Source organism: Leptonotus elevatus, chromosome 12 (assembly GCF_054856555.1).
Source record: "Leptonotus elevatus isolate MCC_2025b chromosome 12, RoL_Lele_1.0, whole genome shotgun sequence".
Lineage (NCBI taxonomy): Eukaryota > Metazoa > Chordata > Actinopteri > Syngnathiformes > Syngnathidae > Leptonotus > Leptonotus elevatus.
The window spans coordinates 11,205,122-11,216,848 of NC_141250.1; the positions used below are offsets into that span (position 1 = coordinate 11,205,122).

The following is an 11,727-nucleotide window of genomic DNA, read 5'->3' on the forward strand; positions in this document are numbered from 1 at the left end:
TGCCGAGTCTTTAAGTGCATCGTTACCATTTAAGTTGAATCTGTCAGACCACGGCCACTGAATAACTGAATGTGGTCAGACAGTCAAGTTTGGTGAACCGGCAAATGGAGAGCCATGGAAAACATTGCTTGTTTTAACGGATTTTGGGATCATTACTTCTGCCAAGCAGGTTATATTTTCTCCAGTTTGTTTGTTAGTCAGCACAGCTATGTCAAGACTACTTTACCCCCCCCCCCCCCCTGCTAAAAAGTATTTGGGAGGGGTGGTAAAAGTCAAAGGAATAATCCATATTATGAATACGCAACAACAAAAAAGAAGCTTTAAATCTAGCATTTTTCATCACTCCTACCAATCTTTAACACTTGAGACAGACGGTGAACAGCAATGACTAATTTTAGCCATACGCAGATATAAATGTTCAGATCATTCCAGTTGGGTTCATGGTACAATTGCCTCAAGAATTGGAACAGGTGGGCTAGCACATAAGCTTGACAATGCACAGGTACACGACCTAGACATTTGCATAAATATTCCACCAGTTATTAATGACAAGGCCAAATTGTGTAATAGTTTACTATTATGAGTATGAGTAAAGACATAGCAGACCAGACTGACTTTTCATTTTGCTTCAATGATGTCGCATGCATTGGTACACTTCGGTCCACTTATGGGGGTGGAGTGAGACACAATGTCGGCTGTTGATAGAGAATAGATAGAGAATAGTCGATAGAGAATTGTCTGACTTCTTTCATGTCAAATGAAAGGATCAAGTTACCAGTAATTGATGGTAAGAAAACAAAAAGGCAAATATTTTAAAAAATGATTTGCATTGCGAGGGGATGATTCAAAGCAAAAGAAAGGCTGGTGGGTCGCCGGGGGAAGGCCTGGTTTGCATGATCTCCCCATGCTTGCGTAGGGTCTTTTCCAGGCACTCTCTAAATTGATGATAAGTGTGAATGTGAATTATCTGTGCCTTGCGACTGACTGGTGACCACTCCAGGGCATACCCTTCGTCCCACCTAAAGTTGATGGCGATAGACTCCAGTTACTTGTGACCCTTATGAGGATAAACACTGTAGAAAACCTTCAACAGTAGTTGATGAATTACTGCTTATGCTATGATGTACCGCACTCCATAATGTAAACAGAAGCCCGATCAGGACTGAACTGATCTGAGCCATAACTCAAGTGTACGACCTGGTGCTGCTGAATTTTAATGTTATTAACATGGATCAAAGGCAACAGCAAAAAGTGAGTCGAGAGAGTGGAAATCAATATGGTGGGCTTCTACACATATTATCTGTATGACTGAGAGGAGCACCCCACAAAGCACTCCGTAGGGAAGTGAGCAAACCGCCTCTAACATAGCACAAATCTTTGGAGTTTTAATTAGAAATCCCACAGAGCAAACAAATGCAAAAAGAAAGATGAGAGGCCAATGAACAGAAGAAAAAATAAATCCTCTGCTGCCTTCCATCAATATCTATTTCCCGGGTGTCCTCCACCTCCCCACGGTTTTCAGTTAACATGCGTAGGGATTAGATAGCAGATAAATAAACTGCCGGGACAGAGATTTGAGGAAGAGCAGCATGACCGAGTTTTGTCCCATGATTGTGTCCAAATCGGAGAATAAGACCAAACAACGTGCAGATAGAGCCAAGTGAGCGCAAGCTATGACGTCCTCATTCCCGTGGAATAATTAGTAATGCCACAACTCAAGGGCTTCCTCTCATCACGACAATGCTACAGATGCCTTTGCAGATAAATGTCAAAAGAGAGCGAACATGCACCACAGTCGTCACAGTGGCATCATAGAAGTGTTAAGCTATCAAACAAAGGCACCGCTTTGTTAACTAGCGTAAGGAAGATAACGACAATCAAGCAGGGTTACACAAAAAAAGCATAAGGAAATGTGTGTTGAACAGTCCAGGAAAATACGCAAAAAAAAAATCATAAAAAAAAAAGACTTGAGAACCTGAGGATTTCTGGCGGGAGGCACGAAGAACACAGACTACGTTTACATGCAGGCAATAACCCTTTTAAAACCCGAATATTAGCAATATTCAGGTTTTGTAAAGCCATGTAAAAACGTGCAATAACCCGAATATGCTATAAGACCCCTTGGGTTACTCCTTTCATAACCAGAATTCTTGCTCATATAAATGCATTCGGAATACCTCGATCGATCGGTGCAATGTTTTTCGCTGTGCGCATGCTCGCCATTTTCTTCTAAGTCTTCTCTTCTTCTTCGCTTATTTGATTCGCAAGGAATCTTGGTCTATGTAGTCACGACTTCATCCTACTTGCTAAAGGCACGTCGGGGTTTCAATCATGTTTTCCAATTGAGCAAAATGACCATGTATATGGGAGTAACTTTATGCATGCAAACGTGTTATCCCAAATGTTTCAGAACCGGAATTTTGACCTTAACACGAATATTGACTGCATGAAAAACGTATTCAATGCTTCTCACTGTACCCAATTTTGTGTCTGAAGTTTTTAAAAGCAATGTAGCCCCTCGCCCATGGAATTAATTTCCACAATCACTCTAAAAGATCGACTTCCCTGCACAATTTAAGTCCTGTCTTAAAGCTCCTCAATCTGCATAGGTCATCTGACTTTCACACATTTTTATGACCTATCTTTTATGGCATTCCTAATTATCGTTACATTTTTATTACTGTTGTAAGGTGATCTTGGGCACCATGAAAGGCGTCTACAAATGCCCATGCACTATTATTGTCTTTTGTCTCTTTGTGATACCACCACATAAGGTACCATACAGGAAAAATCTGAAGATGACAAAAATAGAAACTTCTCTGTCCTGGCTATTCAGTAAATTATGATCAAACTGACTGAAAAAAAAAAGAGCAGAAAACCAGCTGTGTTTTGTGTTTATTGAGAACGAAGACTCTACCCTAGCAAAAGCTGTAATCTTCCCTCCCCCCCTCCAAATGTGTGTCAGAGTTTAGGGTGATTACACAATTTTATTATACAGCAGCAAACGTATTGTTGTGACAGCAAAGAATGTTATTCAAAACATTGCCTGTACAGTTTTTAAAAGGATTTATTATGGTGACAGGCACCTTGGAAGTGATTAATTCCATTACTTCCCATTGGGCATTTTTTGTTTGATTTTATGCTCTACCCTTAAGAAACCAACGTAAAAAAACAAACAAACAAAAATACACACATTAAAATAATAATAAATAAATAAATAACATCTGGCCACTGCAAAATGTTATTGTAGTTTCTCCAAAAAGATGGAGACAAAAATAGAAAATCATTATGAGAAGGTGTGTTTATTAATGGGTGTAAAAAGAGAGCAGCAGAGTCAAGTTGGACTTACCTCAGAAGCCCCCCCTGCCCCTTGAGCAGGGCCTCATATGGAAGACCAGGCCTCGGGTCTCCTGGGCACTGATGTGTGCTCTCCACCGGAGCCCTCGCAGTCAGCCCCCTCCCCCCTGGAGGCTGTGTGTGAGTGTGTGCGCGCGAGCGTGTGCACTTGCAGGAAGCTGGCCCACTCACGACACCCTACAGCCACAAGTCATTCACACCTGCAACACACAGGGAGAGAGAACTTTGCTTCACCGGGTGACAAGCAAACAAGCGCAGCGGCAAGGAAAAGCACTCAGTTGCTCGTGTTGACATGACAACATGGAGCAAACATACAAGCGGTGCAAAGTTTTAGGTCACCGACCATTTACGCTCCTTTTCCAACCAAACACTTATTTAAACTTGGGGCGATGAGGGACCACACGAAAGCCGGCGACAGGTTACACGTGCTCCATCTTGTATACAGAGATACCTCAAAAGTCAAGCATCTTAAAAGACGAGAATTTTTGTTTTGGTGTCACGCTAGTCAGAGATGATCGCCAGGAGTCATGTAGTCTTGGGGATGGGTCCAAGTGTTGCCTCTGGTAAGGCAATTTTTTAGCGCTGTTACCAGTTTTATTTTGGGAGGTTTCTGCTTCCTATTTGTGTTCAATTCTCGAGGAGCCAGTATTCACCTTTTTTTTTTTGTAAACAAAAGGCTTCAGTTTGGTTCTGTGACTAATGCAAGCACATTTGCGTCCATCTGTTGGTGATGCCGTCCAAATAAAGATGGAGCCTGCTACGTTGAGTTCCTTTCATATAGCGGCAATGTAACGCAAATTCTTAAGCTGCTGCACAAACTAGTTGATAGTGTGCCATTGTAACCTCAAAATGTCATATATCAGACAGTTGTAGACCACGGACCCCGTAAATTTTTGATACAGTTCATCTCAACTGGAAATTTCATTTTGAAAGTTCACCAAATCAGAAGCCCACCAGCCTCACGGGACGGCTACCAGTTTATTGCCAACAAACATTTGACAAGTCGCTATAATGAAAAGACGACAGCGTCGAATTGGAAGAAGAGATAAATAAGAACCTGCATGCATCACATAAATAAATGATGCAAGCAGACAGCGGTGTTGCTTAGCAATTGAGGGGGCCCTCAGTCTTCAAATAAGTAAGTGTGCCTTGTGTGCATGGAAACCAAGCTTGGACAGAGCATGCACATAGTCCATAAAATGCGGCACAAAGAAGGGTCACATGAAAAGGTTTTTAGACATTTAAATTCAATCAAATATACCTATTTCTTCTTATAAATGTAACAAGGGAAACTTTCTTGTGCAGTAGATTTGGGTTACAAACATGTCTTTTTAACAACTAGGCGGCATTATGCTGATTTGGTGATACCTCAAAATCTCCTAGGTTGGAAAATTTGGAATTATGGATGCACGATAATTATCAGCAATTATCGACCAATTTTATGTCATACAGATAAACCAGACAATAAAGAAATCCGCTGATAATAATAGACATGCCACGTTGGTCCATCTGTTGTAGTTGTGGCTCAAGTTGTGCCCAACTCCTCAACCCCTCCCCTATGGTAGTGTTGCATATTTGTGACGTCATAATGCACGCGACCTCGTGTTCACAGAAGATGCATCATGGCGACATGGCAGTCATCAGTTCTTTACTGCGTCTCCCCAAAATGTTACCCTCACAGTTTTTTGTTGCATTTTTAAAACATGACTGTTTTGTTTTGGCAAACTCAAAATGAGTTACTGGTTGTCTTTGAAGCAGAGATATCAATAAAATTCAGCTTCATGGTGCTTTACACAATGTTTCAATGTATTTGTACATGTTAGTCGTATAATAGGACGCGAAAGTATATTTGTATTCAAGTTAATTTAAAAAAAATTTATTGGCTTAGTTATCGGTTATCGACAGCGTCACTTTCTAAATTATTGGTTTATCGTATCGGTTGAAATTAGCATTATCGCGCATCCCTATTTGGACAACGAGTTCAGCAAGGATCAATTATTGTACCCATCGCAGGTGTGACACTTTATTCCTAAAGGAGTACCGGTCTCAATGGGGGACTGGCGTTAGCTGCTAAATAGCTAACAACTGACTTGTCTAGATGCTTTTTTATGCCATCACTTGTATCATCAGGTTGTACAGTGTGTTTTTGTATTTTATTTTGACTGAAAAATGAATGCACAGCTATTTTAGGCACTAAGTTGATAGATAGCAGCTTTCCCTAAAACATTTACAAAAGTCACACAGACACTTTTGATAATAATTAGTATTAATATTAATAATAAAAAATAATAATATGTGTTCTGATCAGGGTTTTATGCTGCAGATTCAGATACAATATTCCATGAGCGAGATTGGCCGATACCAATCACGTTGATTAGCTGCACATGTTCTTAATTTTAGAGCTGCACTAACGATTGTTTTATTAATCCATTTATCCGACAATCTTTTTTTTTTTAATTGTTTAATCAGATTCAAAAAACATTATATCTCGTTTATTTATTTTTTAAGTTTCAAATTGACATTCAGTTACTAGTTTGGTCTGTCACGTGCAGAATTAAGGGGGAGGGGACGCTACACTACTGCACACAGGCTCTATTTGGATGCAGGCTGCAAAGTACAAGCTGTTGATGATCGTTTTTTGTGATCGGCAATGAAAGGCACTAATAATTTGACACATATACTGATCATGCACGTTTCCAAATTGGCTGATCACCACTCACACACGTGCGCACACACACACACCTTAGTAATCTAACATTACCCGTAGGCTTTTAGAAGACAACACACTTACATAAGGACACAAAAACATGTGGTTACACACAGTCTTAAACAGGTTTTGCTGTGGTTGATGCTGAGCTACCCATTTGCCAATTTTAACCACTACAATAAGCCAAAGAATAAATAAACCCAAAAGTGCCCTTAACAATAATAGCTATAATTCCATTACCTGTGAACACTTTGGAAGGAAACAAAACAACAAGGGAAACAATTTATCAAGGGAAAAAAAGGTGTAATTGTTGGTATTCCAACTGAAAGCTAGCTTTAGCATACTTAGCTGCCATATGTGGCATCTTATCTGGGCTTATGTGGGCCCAAAATATGCTGAAAATAATAGTCATGTCTGTGCCTTTTATGTCAATAAATTCCCTTTAATCAGGATGCTTATAAAACAGAAAAAGGATGGAGATTGGAGAGTGTTCAAATTCGTAAAATAACCTGTTGCTTATCCAAGTGAAAGCTAGCTTGTGCCTCGCAACATTTAGTTCTGGGTAGCACAGATTTGCCATTTTAACCTCTCCGAAGCTAAAAGTCGCTCTTAATGGAAATAACAGCTAAAATATCAGTCTACACCAAATAAGTTTGCATTGTAATGTTTGTATGCAAAATGCTACCAAGATTTGAAAGTAGCCTCACTTCACTTTTACTCCTCCCAAAACCACGCTCCTCACCATCATGAACGTGCACTGTAAGAACGTACATTGCTAGCATGACTTATTCATGATGGAGTGTTGTGATGTTACGCTTGTTTAGTTTCAAGTGTTGTCTAATTCTTTCTTTTTAACTTTCGTTACTAACTGGATGTAATTAATCCAGCCAAGGAAAGTGAGGCTGCTGGGTGCCCTGTAAGGCTGCAGCGTGTGTCTGTGTGGGTACGGCAAATGAATGGCAACACCCCTCGGTCAGGCCTTCTGTCTCTGGTCTATTATAGAGAAGTTGTGGTGCGTTTTAAAAATAATAATTAAAAGGCATAAAAGATGAATACAGTGAGGAATGATTGCCCACCCCAAGATCATTTTGATTATATTCTACTGTCAGGTCACACAACCAAAATAACACATGAGAATAAAAGTGCTTAGTTTTGTTTTTGGTGCAAAGTCCCCATTTAAGTATGCTTGTAAAGACAACAAATGATAAAGGGAACATTTCTAACTAGGTGCTAAAACTTCATAATAAGCTGTGGATACTATTGAATTGAAAGCTAACTTTAGCATTTAGCTCTAGGTGAGCGCATGTTGATATTATCAAACTTAAAGCTTTAACTTTACAAATACAATTTTTTTACAGCCTATGTATTTTTATAAAGGAATGAAGGGGAGTATTTTGATGTTCGCTAGTGTCCATTTAAAAAGTTAGCTTTAAACATGAAATTCCTGCGTGCAAAGAGTGCAGATTTGATCTATATTAACCTACAAGATTTGCTCAAATGATGGCTACACATTATTAAGGTCAATTTCAATACTGGTGTATCCCCTTATTGGGCAACATGTGACAAAGGGACATTTTTAAGTGCGCAGAAACCCTAAGAACTGGTGGATAGTATCTTCTTGGAAGCTAACTAGCTTCAGCATGTTAAGTTGTGGATGACACTAAAAGCCCATACCTGCCCCAACCTGATAAGAGCATCACCCAGAATGTTAGAATTGTGAGAAAAACAAGATTTTAAGTTGGTTAAAAAAAAAAATGAAGATCAAATAGTTATACAATATAAATGTAAACTATTGTCATCTGTGGACACCAGAAAAAGTATGCTAGCACTACAAGAACCTGTAGCTCTGGTCCAACAGAAACAAAGCTACACACACTTTGGCGTGTTTCAAGTGTGTGTGACACAGCACAAAGCCGCACAAAGTTCCTCACAAACTGCCTCCTAAAATACACACATACACACACGGCTACAAACCCCAAACTATAAATAAACTTAAAGCACACATCGGCTACGCATCAGTCTTGAGTCTCGAGTGTTGAGACACCCCCACCTCCCCATTGAATCTCAGCGCCCCACTTGGACAACTCCTGGCGGACACAAAAAAAATTCAAGCCCAATGGCGCTTGAAAAACTCCAGCAACTTTTTTTCTCCCATTTTTCCCCTAAAAAAAAAAAAAAAGAAGTTGTTCCTGTTTCGCCACAGAGCTGCTGCTGTGGTGGGGGGTGAAGTGGGGGGTGGGGGTGGAAGGAGGACTTGAGCATTCATGGAGCCTCTCGGCCAGCGCAAACAAAGTCTTCCCCGAAAGAGGGAGGCCAGTGGACAGAGAGAACAACGTCTCGGTCGGGCCCAAACGCAACACGAGAGGTGCATTCACGGTGTCGTCGTGGCTTCACAAAGATAAAAGCCCCAAATGTGAGGGCCCTCGGTCGGCGGGCGTGCGTTTTTCAAGTTATGCTAGCTCCGTTAACAATGTAACAATTAAGATGAGAAGGCTCAAGGCCTTTATAATCTCTCACCGCCGCCGTGTACAAATCACACCAAAGAGCAATTTTTTTTGAATGAGAACAAAAAAATACAATACCCCACGTCCGCGGAGCTCCCGTGGAATGCACAACACGCGCGGCGGGCATTGTATCCTTTTTTTCCATTTTCACCAACAAGCACGGGCGGTCCTCCGCTGTCGGCGGCTAAAAAAACAGCATTTCTCCGCGGCTTTTGCGCCATGCCGAGACCATCGTGAATAATCCGCTTTTGTCGCGCTGGTTGCTTGGTGGGAATGGGAGGAGGAGGAGGGGGAGTGGAGGGAAAAAAATGGGGCTTCTGTAACGTGGAAAATGAGCGCCTCGGTTGTCCGCCACGGCTGTGGACGCGACGCGGGGCTTTGCTAGCCAGCAGCCGAAGAGCCTTCGGGTGGGTGGGTGGTGTGGGGAGGGGGTGTCGTTCGGGAGGGAGACGGACGGATACCGGAGTGAGCTGTCCCCGGGAGGAGGACCCCGCGTGTGCCCCGTTGCCAGGAGGCGAAGTGTGCCTTACACTGGCGACACTTTTCTTTTTTTCTTGTCCACCTGGATTGGTCCAGGACCACCAAAAACATGACACTCACCTGGGACTTTTAATTCCTCCTCCTTCGCGGCACGCCAAAATCACAACATGGTCGCGGGCACCATAATAAAATACAAACACGTCTCCCCCCCCCTTCACCCGAGTTTTTCCAGTGGTCCTACTCCATTGCGTCTCAGTCAAGATTTCCTGACGTCGGTTTACTAGCACTACCGCCGACGGGAGCACCCCTCTCCGTTGCGCTCAAATGGTTTGCTCCGAATTCTAAGTAGCAATTCTAGGTCAGGTCTGTGTGCCAGTGAGGCTGCTGTCGGACAGTAGAGGCACACTCGTGTGCGCATTCCCTAAAAAAATAAAAAATAAAATAAACATTCACCAGAACACCTGGATAAACACCGAATTCATATTTTAGTAGTTAATTTCCAGTTATGGGGAGTTTTGTCAGTTTTGCGACAGACTCCCCAAGTTCTCAGGATGGAAACGCGCTCGGACATCACCGTCTCTATGGATGGATGGATGACGTCACTATGACTAAACATTTAATAAGGTTATTTTAATATTTTATACAAAAAATCTGACCATGCCTGCAGGGTTCACAAACTTTTGAGCAGCACTATATATATATATATATAAACTTTATTTTTATACAATTTTAACATAATGGTATTTGTATGTAAATTGCCTTCCTGGAAATTATTTCAAATAAAACTAAATTATTATTACTATTATTAATTATGAAATTATTTTTTTAATGTGTTATTTTATTAAATATCTGTTTGGATGTCACTTGATTTTCCTGCAATCATTTAAATGGAAACTTTTTTGGTATTCTTTTTTTACTACAGTATATAAAATATAGCTTATAATTTATTATTTAATATGTATATTTATTAATATAATATTATATAATATGTTATGTGTTTGGATGTTATTGTTTCTATTTACTACGGCATCCCTCAAATAAATTCAAATGCAAACAAAAGTTATTCCTATATTATATTAATTTATAAATTTTTTACTTTATATAAAGTCTATTAATCATTTTAAAATTGGTTTGATTGGCACTATCTCTAAGTATGATGGCATCCCTGCAATCAATTCAAACATTTGTAAATGATTAAATATATTTACTTTTTTTTTTTACTTTATGAATTTTGATCAATTCTTAAACTTGTGTTGTTGTTGTAAATACGCATATGGAGTCACTACGTTGGTGCCCCTGTATTCAATTAAATGCAATCAAAATTAAAGTATTTTAATATTTAATAATAGGGTTTTTTTTGCTTTATAATATCCATCCATTATGTATTTTAAAGTCTTTTTAAGGGTTATTTGTGTAAATACAAGCATGGTGGATGTATTTATATCCTTAAAAAAGATTGTTTACATTTAATTCAAGAATAAACAATGTTTTAAATATGTTATTTAAAGATTTTTTGGGCTCTATAACAATAATATAAGCGGTCATTTCTTTTTGGAGAAGGGTTTCTTTATTCATTCATCATTACAAACTCATGTAAGAGCCATACATTTCCCACAATGCAATAGGGCAGCAGCTTTTCACAGATCATGTGATCCAATCAAATTTTTTTTTTTTTTCAAAACTCCTCCGCTCCGGGCTAGTTTGTAGTTTCCCAGCCTTGATGATGTCATGTGTTATAACTCTTCCTGGCTCCCTCAATAATTGTTATACATACAGTACATTCCTGGGTCAAACTGACACATAAAATAAAAACCTGCACAGATTGTTAAGTTTTTCGCATTTTTAACTATCATACAAGTGTAAAAATAAACGAATCACCGTATCATAGTAACACATAGCCATAGGGCATAACAATCAAAATAAGTATTTTGAAACTTGTTATTTTTCATGTACAGTAACCCATTATCATTTGGAATTCTTGGAATGTTGTGTGGCAATCATGCATCATAATGAATAGTGATGACCATAAAAAATTGTCATAATTAGTATACATTAGTATAACTTAAATTAATGACTTGCTAAAGTAACAATATTACAATATGATCAAGAGTGTAGGAGAACAGATTGCAGATTTTTTTTTTCTCAACATCATTCCATCAAATGAGAGTCATTCACTGTACTATAATGTTCCCGCTGATCAAAGTCACTTAATGACATTTTGGAATTTTAAAAATAGACCCCAGCCACTTGACGAATCATATCACTTGTGGCACAGCCTCAGCCCACCCCTTCACACACACACACACGCACACACACCCTCACACACACACACACTGGCACACGCACGAGCGACTATCGCAAGCCTCCAAGGAAGAGTAAAACATTAAAGACATGCAACGTGAGAGTGGTCCTCCTCAATTATTCATCAAGATACATTTCAAATGTAACCCAAATGTATAATCAAGACGACTGGGGATTGAATTAATTGCTATTTAAGTGTACACACTATTAAGTTGGCCTCATTGTATACGCACGCGTGCATGTGTGTGTGTGTGTTGTGATAAATCACGAAGGTCTTCCAAAGTAAAAAAAAAAAGAGAAAAAAAAGATGTTTTTGCAAACGACAAGACATTCATGTTGGAATGTGCCGCTTGATGCCTGCTGCTTTTGCTTCTTTGA

General features: G+C 39.6%; 1 protein-coding gene across 3 annotated transcripts in view; it reads right to left on the reverse strand.

Moving 5' to 3' along the window:
- bcl9 (BCL9 transcription coactivator) overlaps positions 1 to 9,328 on the reverse strand; it is a 33,201-nt gene extending 23,873 nt beyond the window's left edge. Inside the window, exons 1-2 of one of the 3 annotated variants that reach the window (XM_086091846.1) lie at positions 9,169 to 9,328; positions 3,350 to 3,557 (exon numbers count right to left, since the gene is read on the reverse strand). The gene's annotated coding sequence lies outside the window, so the exon portion shown is untranslated. Of the gene's footprint in view, positions 1 to 3,349; positions 3,558 to 8,646; positions 9,124 to 9,168 lie in introns of those variants that run through there. The other 2 variants (XM_086091845.1, XM_086091847.1) reach the window with 2 other exon arrangements.
- Positions 9,329 to 11,727: the final 2,399 nt, after the last annotated feature.